Source organism: Periplaneta americana, chromosome 13 (genome assembly GCF_040183065.1).
Source record: "Periplaneta americana isolate PAMFEO1 chromosome 13, P.americana_PAMFEO1_priV1, whole genome shotgun sequence".
Lineage (NCBI taxonomy): Eukaryota > Metazoa > Arthropoda > Insecta > Blattodea > Blattidae > Periplaneta > Periplaneta americana.
In genome coordinates, this window is record NC_091129.1 from 13,203,318 (window position 1) to 13,217,096 (window position 13,779).

Here is a 13,779-nt window from a genome sequence, read left to right on the forward strand (position 1 = left end):
CTACGTCGCATCCCGATTTCCCCACCTGCTTCTGCACGCCCCTCTGTAAAAGCAGGGCTGTCTTAGCTCTTTTCTGAAAACATTAATTTCTCTTAGGAATTGGATGTTTACGTAATATTATACAACTGTTTAAAATGACTTAAATAAAAGGGCCTCGTTAAGTAATTAACTGTCACGTGATTTTCCCCCTTTTTACGATCCTGCGGCATAACCACTTGGACGGACAGTAGATAGCATGTCTGAGTAATTTTATCTGTGCGGGTCGGGCAGAAGTGAAGATTGAATTTACAGTACGTAAGGTACTCTTTTATAGAGTAGGTACAGAATTATTTCAACATGAGTTACTAGTACGAAGGACAAAACTGGCAATTGGAATTAGATGCAATAGTATATAATGCGATAATATGCACAAAAGAACTGAAGCCTGTGTCGAAATGAACGGCCACTATTTAAAAAAATGGTGTTTAAATATTCATATTATGATTATTTTTCAATTTAACTTCATTCTCTATATTGTACGCTAATGTGCTGTAGACAGTATAATATACACTGCATAATGAATACGTTCGCATGAATAGCTCAGTTCGTGAGTAAAAGCACCCATTCTTAATACAGTACTGCATTTTGATTAAAAAAAAACTAATGAAAATTATGAAACTCAAAATCGCGATATTTCCCAGGTTACGTAAATGGATGAAGTACTTTTCTTCCCTCCTATACCCTGTAAAGTGACTTGTTTGTGTTTTACGCCGGTATCATCGAACTCCAGTCGTGGAAGGAGGAAGCGAACGGTGTTCCCGGTTCTCTAAAGGTATAGCCAGGTTAATATTAAAAATGTTATTAAAAATAAAATGATGTCCCTGTATATTGTCTGCTTACCGTATGAATGTGTCACTGCATGAGAAGGACCCTCCATGCTCCATCACTACAACCAGAGCGGATAGAAGAGGCGCTCTGATACAACTACTCACTCACACAATGTCACGTTCGGCCTGCAGCGATTAATTTCTATTGACCTGTACTGTACAAGCACCCCTCTACGTTCTCCTTCCGACTGCAACAGTTCCAACTCTGCCGTCGGTAACGAAAACGTAAAAGAACTGTACATCATTCAGTCACGATCTCAATATCATCACCAGGCTTAAGATCCGGGACACTTTAGCAACAAATTTACACACAACTTGACTATAGAGTTCCTTGAACATAGTAGACAGACATACTGTGAATGTAACCAACGACGTAAATGTCCTGCGTTATATTCCATTGTTAATAGTACAGGGACATCATTTTATTTTTACTAACATTTCTGATTTTTAACCTGGCTATACCTTTGGATCAACGATTAAGAACCGGAAACACCGTTTGCTACCCCCTTCCACGACTGGAGTTCGATGATACTGGCGTAATTTACAAACAAATCACTTTACTAGGTATAGGAAGGAAGAAAAGTAGTTCATCCATTTACGTAAACTAAGAAATATCGCGATTTTGAGTTTCATTAGGTTTTTGTTTAATCAAAATACAGTATACTATTAACAATAAGTGTTTTTACTCACGAACTGATCTGTCTATGCGGACGTACTGTCTTCGCGCTACGAGTTGGCGCGGGGAGTAGATAAGCGGGACGGGGGAACTTTACGCTACACTCTGACCTGAAAACTTCAGTCCACTTACTTGGCTACACAGGAACGGAGTCAGACATAAAAGATTCCGCATCTTCGGTGCTGTCGCTATGACTATCATTATCACATTTTTCAAAATTGCTGGAGTATGATCTGTCCATGATAATCGTCTGTTTATGTTCCAGCCGTGTATATTAATTCGAATCTCTCAACAAAGCCATTAGCCCCACCGCCCCCATCCTGATGAACAACAATGAGTCTTCTGGACACATTTACGGTAGTCAAAACTCCCGTAACATTTTTATCGTGCCAGAACTTGGGAAACGTTAAATTGGTAGGCATATCTAACCGCACTTCGTCCAGATACAAAATCGGTTTTTCCACTTTCCTAAGCTTTCTTATTTGCTGTAGATATCTTCACGTATTCTAATTTACAGTGTTTTCCTCAATATTTTGCTGCACACTTCTTCCACCTGGAATCCTTTTTCTTCAGTATTCGTCTTAATGTTGTCTTTCATTTCAAATCAATTTTATCTTGCAAAAGGGTAGACGTTTGTTGCAGCTTGGTACTATTTTTTTACTTGTTATTTAAAGACACTGTAATAACTACTAGCTTCTTCAGTGTCGATTGAATTGATGATGGCGAGATGATATTTGGCGAAATGAAACCAAGGATTCGCCATAGATTACCTGACATTCGCCTTCCTCTTGGGAAAACCTCGGAAAAAACCCAACCAGGTAGTCAGCGCAAACGGGAATCGAACTCACTCCCGAGCACAACTGCAGATCAGCAGGCAAACGCGCTACCTCCTGAGCTACGTCGGTGGCCCTCTTTCTTTTTCAAATACAAATTCTCAATTATATCTTTTTTGTCAATCTCCCGTCGAAGTCATCTACATTTGCGTTTCGGTAGTCTGGACGTTTACATTTTTTTTCTCCCTCAGGCGTCGACAACGCACTTTCTTCTGTGCAGTCTTTCATTTCATTCCTTATACGCTGTATTGTTCTTGTGGATAGATTAGAGTACTTTTCTACCTTTGCTGTAGGTTTCGTAAGAGGAATGCAAAGGCACTGTTGTTCTTTTTCTTCATCATAGAATTATTTTGCACTTCTGATAATATTCCTTTCTTCGCTATAGATTGTCAATCCTAGTTTCCTCTTTGTCGACATATTTACAATAAACAAAAAACTGCTATAAACCTAAATAACAGTATACAATAACATAAATTCTATTAACTATATTATTATTAACACTATTAACACGAAAAGCAAATGATAACTAAAGCAATACAAGATTTGTGGTAGACTGAAAACAATTGTCTTGTTGAAACTAATAAAACACTACAGTAAAAACCCCACTATTATTTTCACAAAGTCGCAAAGACTCATAGACACGTGTAGTAGATGTTTGTGAAACAGGAATATTGCAGTGAACAGCGCGGTGCGCATGCGCGACTGTTTCCCCTCCGCTCCGTCTAAGTACTTCAGCCGCCTTCTCCTGGCGTGACAACAGTATTCATTATGCAGTGTATATTATACTGTCTACAGCACATTAGCGTACAATGTAGAGAATGAAGTTAAATTGAAAAATAATCATAATATGGATATTTAAACACATTTTTGAAAATGGTGGCCGTTAATTTCCATATAGCTTCAGTTCTAATGTGCATATTATCGCACTATAGACGTACGTAATTCCAATTACCAGGTTCGTACTTCGTATCAGTAACTCATGTTGAAATAGTTCTGTACCTACTATATAAAAGAGACCTTACATACTGTAAATTCAGTCTTCACTTCTGCCCGATCCGAAAAGATAAAATTACTCACTTGTCAGAAATGCTATCTACTGTCCGTCCAAGTGGTTACGTCACATCGTCGTAGAAAGGGAGGAAATCACGTGACAATTAATTACTTAACGAGGCCCTTTTATTTAAGTTATTTTAAACAATTGTATGGGTATAATATTACGTAGACGTCCAATTTCTAACAGGAATTAATGTTCTCAGAAAAGAGCTAAGACAGCCCAGCCACTAGCATTTACAGAGAGGCGAATAGAAGCAGGTGGGGGAAACCGGGATGCGACGTAGGCAAATGGAAAATGATGCAATATTGAAAGCTCTTTGGTCACAGGAAAACGCGAACATATTTTTGGAACGTACTGTTTACTATGACCGTAAGGCTACTATGAATGTATATGCGGTCTTGGATCTGTGTGGAGGACGGTTGAACTTCATTAGTAGAAGGGGTGGGAGTGAAGTACGTTCAAAAACTCAGGTACAATAAAAATTGAAGTAAAAATAAAATGATGTCCCTGTACAATCTAGTGACTGTGAAAAATGAAGTAGGATACATACCTCACAAGTTTTCATGTCCTTCGGCGACATTGAAGTCGTTAGCGTTACAATGAACAACCATGTACATACTTGCAACTAGTTTGAAAAAAAACTGTTCACTATATATTGAAAATGCACTGTGATGGCCTGAGTTCGTTTGGTAGGGAGAGACGGAAGAATACTATACCTCTGATCACGAACCGGATTGTACTCTAATGCACAGGTAAAGTTGCCTCGTTTAATTATTAGGCAGCGGTATTCCTTTTAAGATTTGTAGGTCTTTATTGCATGCACCGATAATAAAATGAAAATGCGACGTTGTCACGTCTTGTTTGTTGCTGCTATATATTAATATAACATGGATATGGGCTAGGCTTAGTTGCTCAAAGCATGAGTTAATTTGAAGATTATTTATATTATTTAGATTATTTATTTTAAATTAATTATTTAAAGAGATAATTAAATGTTTCTCCATAAGGAAAACCGGAAAGTTTGACTTTTTGTAATAATTCTTTTATTGTTAAGGATTGGCCCTTATTGTAAGAACTATATATTCCACGGCGAATGTAATCACACGTAAAACCATCTACTTTATTAAATTTTGTGACTTTGTGCCCACGCTTTTTAGGTGTCTTAGGTCCCTTTTTTATAATTTTACTTACAGTATTTCTATTTAATTTAAGAATTTTAGATGTCTCCGAAATTTTTCCTTGACCTAAATTGTTTTTCAGAACATACGTGTGAGCATTGCACACAAACGTTTGACACTGCTTACATAATTTTGGTCTAGCTTTTGAATTTGAATTGTTATTTAACTCTGATATATTATTATTATTATTATTATTATTATTATTATTATTATTATTATTATTATTACCATCGTCGTTATTGGCGTTCATGGGTATCGGTTCCGACACTTCATTCGCTTCCCTCGGCCTCCACATTTTTATTATACACTGAACTGTAATATAATTAATTTTCACTGTGAACTAGAATAAGACACACTGCTAAAATTTGCAACTCTGGTTTATACACTCCGCGTGGAGTATTGGAGCGGCCTTCAAAAGACTTGACGACGACAATGGAGCGGCCTTCAAAAGACTTGTCGACGACAATGGACAGCGACATAATTAAAATTATTGAAACTACAAAGCTTCCGTCCTCTTTGACACCGCTAGCCTACTAATTGAACGTGGCTACTTTAAACAAAACTCAACGCGCAACCTCACCCCATCTATACTCCGTTGCACTGTTAACTTCACTTCATTCTTAAGTTTTCTCGGATCCTAAGCCTGATCATCACCATTTCACAGCATTCTCTGATCGCTGCCGGATACATGGGATGCTGGTTTGGACACGGGAGGGCTTGCCTGCTTGCATTGCGAATACACAGCAAATCTTAGCGCAATCAGCTGGTGTGGGTTAGGAATGCATCTAAATGGAGGGAATGGTACTGCAGATCAGGGGATGGTCTTTATGCTGGGTCATACGAACCTCGCCAATTAAATGTAACACTATAAGGCATTGTAACTATCACTTGTATGCTGACGATCTTCAATGCTACATCTCTTCCCGCTTAGACCGAATAAATGACGCTATAGATAAACTGAACGAAGACATTGACTCGATTGTGACATGGACAAAGAAATTCCATCTTAATATCAATCCTGGAAAGACACAAGCAATTATATTAGGACACAAACGGCAAACCGACGCTGTAAAACACCTCGACATTTCCCCCGTTAAAGTAAGTACAGTGCATATCCCTTTCAGTTCTTCGGTAAAAAATCTTGGCATTCACATGGATAATAATCTCAACTGGGACATGCAAATCACAGAAACCTGCAGAAAAGTATATTCTATTATCCATGTGCTAAAAAGAATAAATGTTCATCTTACCTCTTGCTTAAAAAAGTCACTTGTGCAGACGCTTGTATTTCCCTATTTTGACTATGCTGACATTTTACTGACTGACCTTTCCAGCGACAACAAAACGAAACTTCAACGTGCTCATAACTTGTGTGTACGTTTTGTAAGCAATGTTCGTAAATATGATCATATTACCCCATCCCTGGAAACAATAGGTTGGCTCAAACTAGATAAGAAAAGAAATTTACATTCACTTCTCCTTCTCTTCGAAATCTTGAACTCTTCTATTTCTTCGTACCTGTCGTCTCGCTTCACTTACCTTTCTTCCCACCATAATCTGAACACACGCTCTCGCCATGAAACAATACTAACAATACCATCCCATCGTACCTCCTCATACTCATCCTCTTTCACAATAGCCCTGCCAAGACTCTGTAATTCGTTACCTGCTAGCATCAGGGACTGTCGAAATAAAACTGAATTCAAACGCAAACTTACTAGGCACTTGGTCAGTAATTGAGACTCGTTCAGACATGGTTTCTTGTAAATAGTTCTCTTAATTTATCACAAAATATTTCAATATCAGGTAATTTCATTACTATAGATTTTTGTTATTGTAGGTTTAATTTGTAATTCAGTAAATAAAAAAATATTCTTTGTTCTTAACTTCTATGATAAATTGTCTAGCTTTCATTAATCAGGTAACCTTGTCGTACTTCAATTTTTATTGTAATTGTAATTGTAAATTTAATGTTAATTGTAATTTTATTGTTCATATTATAGTTGTAATTCTCTGGTAGAGGGGCAGAGAAGGCCTTACGGCCTTATCTCTACCAGGTTAAATAAATAAATACTAAATACTAAATAATGGCTTTGAAATATCGTATAAGGCATGTTACCATGTTTAGTAGCTGTTGTGTATACATTCATATTTCTAACTGCAGGGACATCATTTTATTTTTACTTCAATTTTTATTGTACTTGAGTTTTTGAATGTACTTCACTCCCACTCCCTCTACTTACAACCGTCCACCACACAGAACCAAGGCCGCGTATACAGTCAAAGTCGCCGTACAGTACTGAGTTAGTAAGTATGATATGTTTCAGAAATATTTTCGCGTTTTCCAGTGACGAAAGAGCTTTCAATATTGAACCATATTTTCGCACAGGTACTGTCTGGGCTGTCTTAGCTCTTTTCTGAAAACATTAATTTCTGTTAGGAATTGGACTTCTTCGTAATTTTATACAACTGTTTAAAGTAACTTAAATAAAAGAGCCTCGTTAAGTAATCAATTGTCACGTGATTTTCCTCCTTTCTACGACCCTGCGACAAACTCACTTGGACGGAGAGTAGATAGCATGTCTGAGTACTTTTATCTTTTCGGATCGGGCAGAAGTAAAGATTGGATTTACAGTACGTAAGGTAATCTTTTATAGAGTAGGTACGCAATTAATTTAACATGAGTTACTAGTATGAAGGACGAAACCGGTAGACCTAATTGCAATTAGGTACAGTAGGCATATATTGCGATAATATGCACAAAAGAACTGAAGCCTGTATCGAAATGAACGGCCACCATTTTCAAAAATGTATTTAAATATCCATATTATGATTATTTTTCAATTTAACTTCATTCTCTATATTGTATGCTAATGTGTTGTAGACAGCATAATATATACTGCATAATGAATACGTCCGAATGGATAGCTCAGTAAGTAAAAACACTTATTGTTAATACAGTACTGTATTTTTATTAAAGAAAAACCTAATGAAAATTAACAAACTCAAAATCGCGATATTTCCTAGTTTACATAAATGGACGAACTATTTTCTTCCCTCCTATACCTATTAAAGTGATTTGTTTGTATTTTACGCCACTATCGACAAACTGCAGTCGTGGAAGGGGGTAGCAAAAGGTGTTTCCGTTTCTAAATTGTTAATCCTGAAGTATAGCCAGGTTAATATTAGAAATGTTAGTAAAAATAAAATGATGTCTCTCTATATGAGCTCAAATCTTTGCAGTCTCGCGGTGGGTTTTCATACTAAAAATCAGTATCATCATCATCATCATCATCATCATCATCATCATCATCTTCGTTTTCAAATTTTATTATCTTAATTTGTTTTTTATGTATATTAGCATATATATTTTTTTTTCTAGAGATATTTAGTACTTAAAGGAGAAAGCTAAAATTAGAAATTATATTTACAAGTAATGAATCAACGAAATATGCTCCATGTATTTTATTACTTAAATTAAGTTAAGTATTGATATGACATTTCTTTTAGACACATTTCAATATAACACACTTTTTTTACTTTTTGCCAGACGTAATTGCACTATATATAGTTTGATTCAGGTTGTGCAGAATGCCTTGAAATTCAGGTGGAATATACTTCGAAATTTCAGATATAAATTCTTGTATGCCTCCTTGAAGAAGTTGTGGAAAATTCTTCACCATCATTTGAATCTGTAGAAAGAAACATCAACAAAGGCTAAGTATGATATCCATTAATATTTCTACTTCATAGAATTGAATTTAACATTTCAATAATTATACAGTCCACACCTGTGGAGTAACGGTTAGCGCGACTGGCCGCGAAACCAGGTGGACCGGGTTCGAATCCCGGTCGGGGCAAGTTACCTAGTTGAGATTTTTCCGGGGTTTTTCCTCAACCCAATATGAGCAAATGCTGGGTAATTTTCTTTGCTGAACCCCGGACTCATTTCACCGTCATTATCATCTTCATCTTATTCAGACGCTAAATAACCTAAGATGTTGTTAAAGCGTCGAAAAATAAACTAGTTTAAAATTATTATAATTATACTGCTACCACGAATTAATCTTCTTTCAATATTAAAATTTATCGTTTTGTTCTTCTTCAAATTTGAACCCAGTTATATTCAAATTTCAATATATTTTTTATTTTCTTTTCTATGTCAAGTATTAACTGTTCATCCATACCTAATGTCAAACATTAAATTTTTTCGAAATTTATCTGTAATCATCACTTCTCATATTCTGTAACTAGCCGTACCCGTGCGCTCCGCTGCACCCGTTAGAAATAAATATAAAGTAATTACATAATTAAAATAGGAGATTTGATCCAGGGAACATTCGTGTTTGATAGAAGGATAAATCGTTCAATATGTTACTTAATTTAAATTGCATCCAAATAATTAAAATGGGATCATTTTGGTCCAGAGACACTCATTTGGTGCAATGACAATTCCTTACCATGTTTCTTAATTTTTATTACAAGCAACCATAGTTTCATGAAGATTGACATCATTTAGATTTAATGTGTATATTTTATTTTACTTGTTATAGGATTCCATTGAATTATGGTAATAACTTAATTTTAACCCTTGTTTTCTACGTATTCAGTAAATGGCGCTTGGCCCACTATGTTATGAACCCTTCAACTAACTTAAATGATATTATATAATATTACATATATTATATTATATTATATTACATTATATTATATTACATTATTTTATCAGAAGTTACTGTAATAACATTATAGCATTATGTCCATCTAGAGAAACTACACTTTCCAATGGTGAAATAATAATTAATTATACAAATCGGTTAATTTAGCTGCCGATATTACTTCATACAAACACAGAAACATTGTCTGTAGGCTAAATTTAATAGCTTTCGATTGTTGCTGTCCAAGGCCCCTTATAGACGAAGTCATTTGTTTTTTAATTCATTACACGGCCTTAGATGGCAGTTATTTAATTTTAAAACTCATTTATCTCATTAAATATCAGTCCTATCAAAATTTTTCAAGGAATGAAACTTGTCGCACATTATTTTTAAAGAAACTTTTGTTATGCAACATTTTTCAGAAAAATCAATAATAAGCGAGATATTTCGATTTATTTAATTCAGGCCGCCTTATAACCCCCCTTTTAAATAATGTATTTTGAATGTCATATAGTCTAAAATCTAAGTTACAACGAACTTAATTTATATTCCAATTTTCTTCGAAATCCGGTCAGCCATTATCGGGTGAAATGGTAACAAACATACAGACAGACAGACATACAAACAAAAATTTCAAAAAATCGATTTTCGGTTTCAGGGTAGTTAATTATATATGTTAGGACCAATTATTTTTGGAAAATCGAAAATTACCAGAAAAATTTCGGCTACAGATTTATTATTAATATAGATTAATTTTCTTATCATGTAAGATGCATAATTTATATTCTGAGTGATCACTACCTGATCATATGCAAATAATAGGCGGTATAAATAATAATCTAGTTGAATTTGCAGTCCGATATGGCGATAATTTCTAGACCAATTTTTAAGGCATATCAATATAGATTTTAAATAATGTTGGAGTTAAGGAACTCACACGTAAGTCTTGCATATTAATTGTAAATTAATAAATTTATCTAACACATGTTTGCATTAAACACTGTGCGAAAGATAGAAAAAATACTTTATGAGAACTATTTAGGTCTAATCCCAACAAGCTTCCGCTAGCAAAACAATTGTTGTTTCTCCTTCTCTGCCGTTGTTTGAAGGTGGACAGACTTTGCTCCTTTTGGGGACACAATTTTGTTAGGCTTCGTAACCAATGAAAACCTTGTTTCATCTAAATTCCAAATGAGATTAGACTTGGTACTCATACACACTTTCTAGCACATCATAAAAATCGTTCAAATTCGAGCGAGTTGAGGCTGCTGCTATATTTATTTATTTATTTGTTTATTTATTTATTTATTTATTTATTTATTTATTTATTTATTTATTTATTTATTATTTTGCTAATAATTTTAACATAAAATATAATATATACAGAAAAATTTTAGCTCGCCCCTGAAAGAGTAGAACTCGTGCTCAGGGGCGGATTCCTGAATTGAAATTAATAATTATACAATACAATTTGTCTTATGTCTACTGTGCAATTATAGTATATAAATTTAAATTTACAATTTTTCAATTTTTATAAAATCCATACATAACTTTTTAAATTTAATACTAGAACTATTAGAAGTGACAAGATTAGGATATTTAAATATAAATTTGTTATATATTCTTGGGCCTAAATTACTACTGTGATTAAATACTGTAACAGTGTTGCATTTTGGTTCAAACAATCTTAAAGAATTCATACCTTTTGTTTCATAACTATGAGAATACAATTCAAAATTATTTCGATTTTTATGTATGAATTTTATTAATACAATATAATAAATTTGTCTTACGTTAAGTACATTAAAGTCTAGAAATAAATTTTCAGATGGAAAGTCAATAGGTTCATGAAGACATATTTTAATTATTTTCTTCTGTAATGAATAAAGTGGATTAAAATTGGATTTAAATGAGCTACCCCATCCTATAATTCCATACATAATTACCGATTGAAATAAAGTTAAATATATTGTACGTAATAAACTTATTGACAAGTAATTCCTCAATAAAACAAAATAATATACTAATTTATGTAATTTATTACAAAGATAATTAATGTGTTGGTTCCATTTCAAATGATTATCGAAAATTATGCATAAATACTTAACTTCAGAAGACTCTTTAATAATCGGACATTTACACTGTATAAGACAACAATCAGAATTATGCAATTTAATCTATACTTATAATAAATCTGTAGCTAAAATTTTTCTTGTAATTTTCGATTTTCCAAAAATAATTGGTATCAACATGTATAATTATCCATCCTGAAACCGAAAATCGCTTTTTCGAAATTTTTGTTTGTATATCTGTCTGTCTGTCTGGATGTTTGTTACCTTTTCACGCGATAATGGCTGAACCGATTTATATGAAAATTGGAATATAAATTAAGTTCGTAGTAACTTAGATTTTAGGTTATATGGCATTCAAAATACTTTATTTAAAAGGGGGGTTATAAGGGGGCTTGAATGAAATAAATCGAAGTATCTCCCTTATTATTAATTTTCATGAAAACTCTTACATAACAAAAGTTTCTTTAAAAAATTTCCGATAAGTTTTATTCTATACACAATTTTGATGGGACTGATATTTAATGAGATAAATGAGTTTTAAAATTACAATAACAACGCCATCTAAGGCGCTGTACTGAAATAAAAACAAATGACTTCGTCTATAAGGGGCCTTGGACAACAACAATCGAAAGCTATTAAACATAGCCTGCAGAGAATGTTTCTGTGTTTGTATGAAGTAATATCGGAAGCTAATTAATTGTTTAATTATTATTTCACCATTGGAAAGTGTAGTTTCTTTAGATGGACATAATTCTACAATGTTATTACAATAACTTCTGAAATATATAGCAAGTAATATTAAAACTAAAAGATATGCCAATCTTCATTAAACTATGGTTGCATGTAATAACAAATAAGAAACATGTTAAAGGAATTGTCATTGCACCAAATGAGTGCTCTCTGGACCAAAATGATCGCATTTTAATTTTTTAAATACAATTTAAATTAAGTAACATATTAAACGATTTATCCTTCTATCAAACACGAATGTTCCCGGGATGAAATGTCCTATTTTAATTACGTAATTACTTTATATTTATTTCTAACGGGTGCAGCGGAGCGAACGGGTACGGCTAGTACTTAATATAGATATAGGAGGTTTGTTATATTTTTCAGATAATGAGAATGGAATAATTATGGTTTTATTTTCGTTGATAGAAAGATAGGCTAATTTATGTCAAACCATTTTTTTATATACGAGTATATCTCTCTAAGAGTCTGACAGACAGTGGTTCAGATAATGGTCCTCACTTTGAGAATTCCCTCTAAATGCTCAAAGGGCAGGCAATAGCTGTAACCAGCAGGATAATAAACTTTATGTGACACAGCATTCCCAGGTCTAAAGTCGTCTAGTGGGCTAAGAACGGAACGCCGATTCCAAATTTTATGACAAAAAAAGGTTTATTTTGACTTCTTCTACCATCCCTTAAATTTAATGAATAGGTTTTTAGGACAACCGGTATATATGATATGTCCGATATGTAGTAAGGCAAACTCGGCTAATTTCGCAGTATTAAGGTTTTCTATCTATAGTTATACCCAAAAATGCTTAAAGAAACTTCCCTCATGCGCCAGTTAATCACTAGACATAATTTTATTGGTTGGTATAAAATTTTGATTTTTAAGGTGTATCTCAACAGAGAAATAGCTCCACTTAAAACATGAGATCATATGTGTATCTTTCAGGAACTCGTGTAACTTCGCAGTACTGCTCGGGCAATTTCGCAGTAACATTTATGCAATTCTCAAGAATACTCAAAACATGTTTTAATGTAATCTAAACATCAGTACGTGTTTACACACATGAACTGAACACACATTAACAAACTAGGCAATAAATATGGAAGAACTGCGCTTCAATTATTAACACTAATAACAGGAAAGGGCTTGCATATTAATTGTAAATTAATACATTTATCTAATACATATTTGCATTAAACATTGTGCCAAAGATAGAAAAAATACTTTATGAGAACTATTTAGGTCTAATCCGAATAAGATTCCGCTAACAAAACAATGGTTGTTTCTCCTTTCTCTGCCGTTGTTTGAAGGTGGACAGACTTTGCTCCTTTTTGGGGACACAATTTTGTTAGGTTTGGTATCCAATGAAAACCCTGTTTCATCTAAATTCCAAATGAGATCAGGCTTGGTACACTCAGTTCTGCCTTCACGTACACACTTCCTAGCACATCATAAAAATCGTTCAAATTCGAGAGAGTTGAGGCTGCTGCTCTATGGTAGGACAGATTTTCTGGCTATCGCATACTTAGCTCTTAGCGCTTCTTGAAGGAAGTTAGAATCTGTGTGCCACTCGAACTGCTCTGCCGGCAACTAATGGAAACTAGTTAAGATATTGAACAAACTATATTAGATAAAACAACAAGTAAGGGTTCAAATTAATCATAAAAATGTGGAGAATTCATTAATCACAGTGTGATACTT

The 13,779-nt window shown here is 33.9% G+C and overlaps 1 protein-coding gene across 2 annotated transcripts in view; it reads right to left on the reverse strand.

Annotated features, from left to right (window-relative positions):
• The window catches only part of LOC138711755 (uncharacterized), a 54,024-nt gene that overhangs the window by 27,478 nt on the left and 12,767 nt on the right, over positions 1–13,779 (reverse strand). The window contains exon 3 of one of the 2 annotated variants that reach the window (XR_011335441.1): positions 8,058–8,299. The exons of the other annotated variant lie outside the window; for it this stretch is intronic. The gene's annotated coding sequence lies outside the window, so the exon portion shown is untranslated. Of the gene's footprint in view, positions 1–8,057; positions 8,300–13,779 lie in introns of those variants that run through there. 2 annotated transcript variants of the gene reach the window in all.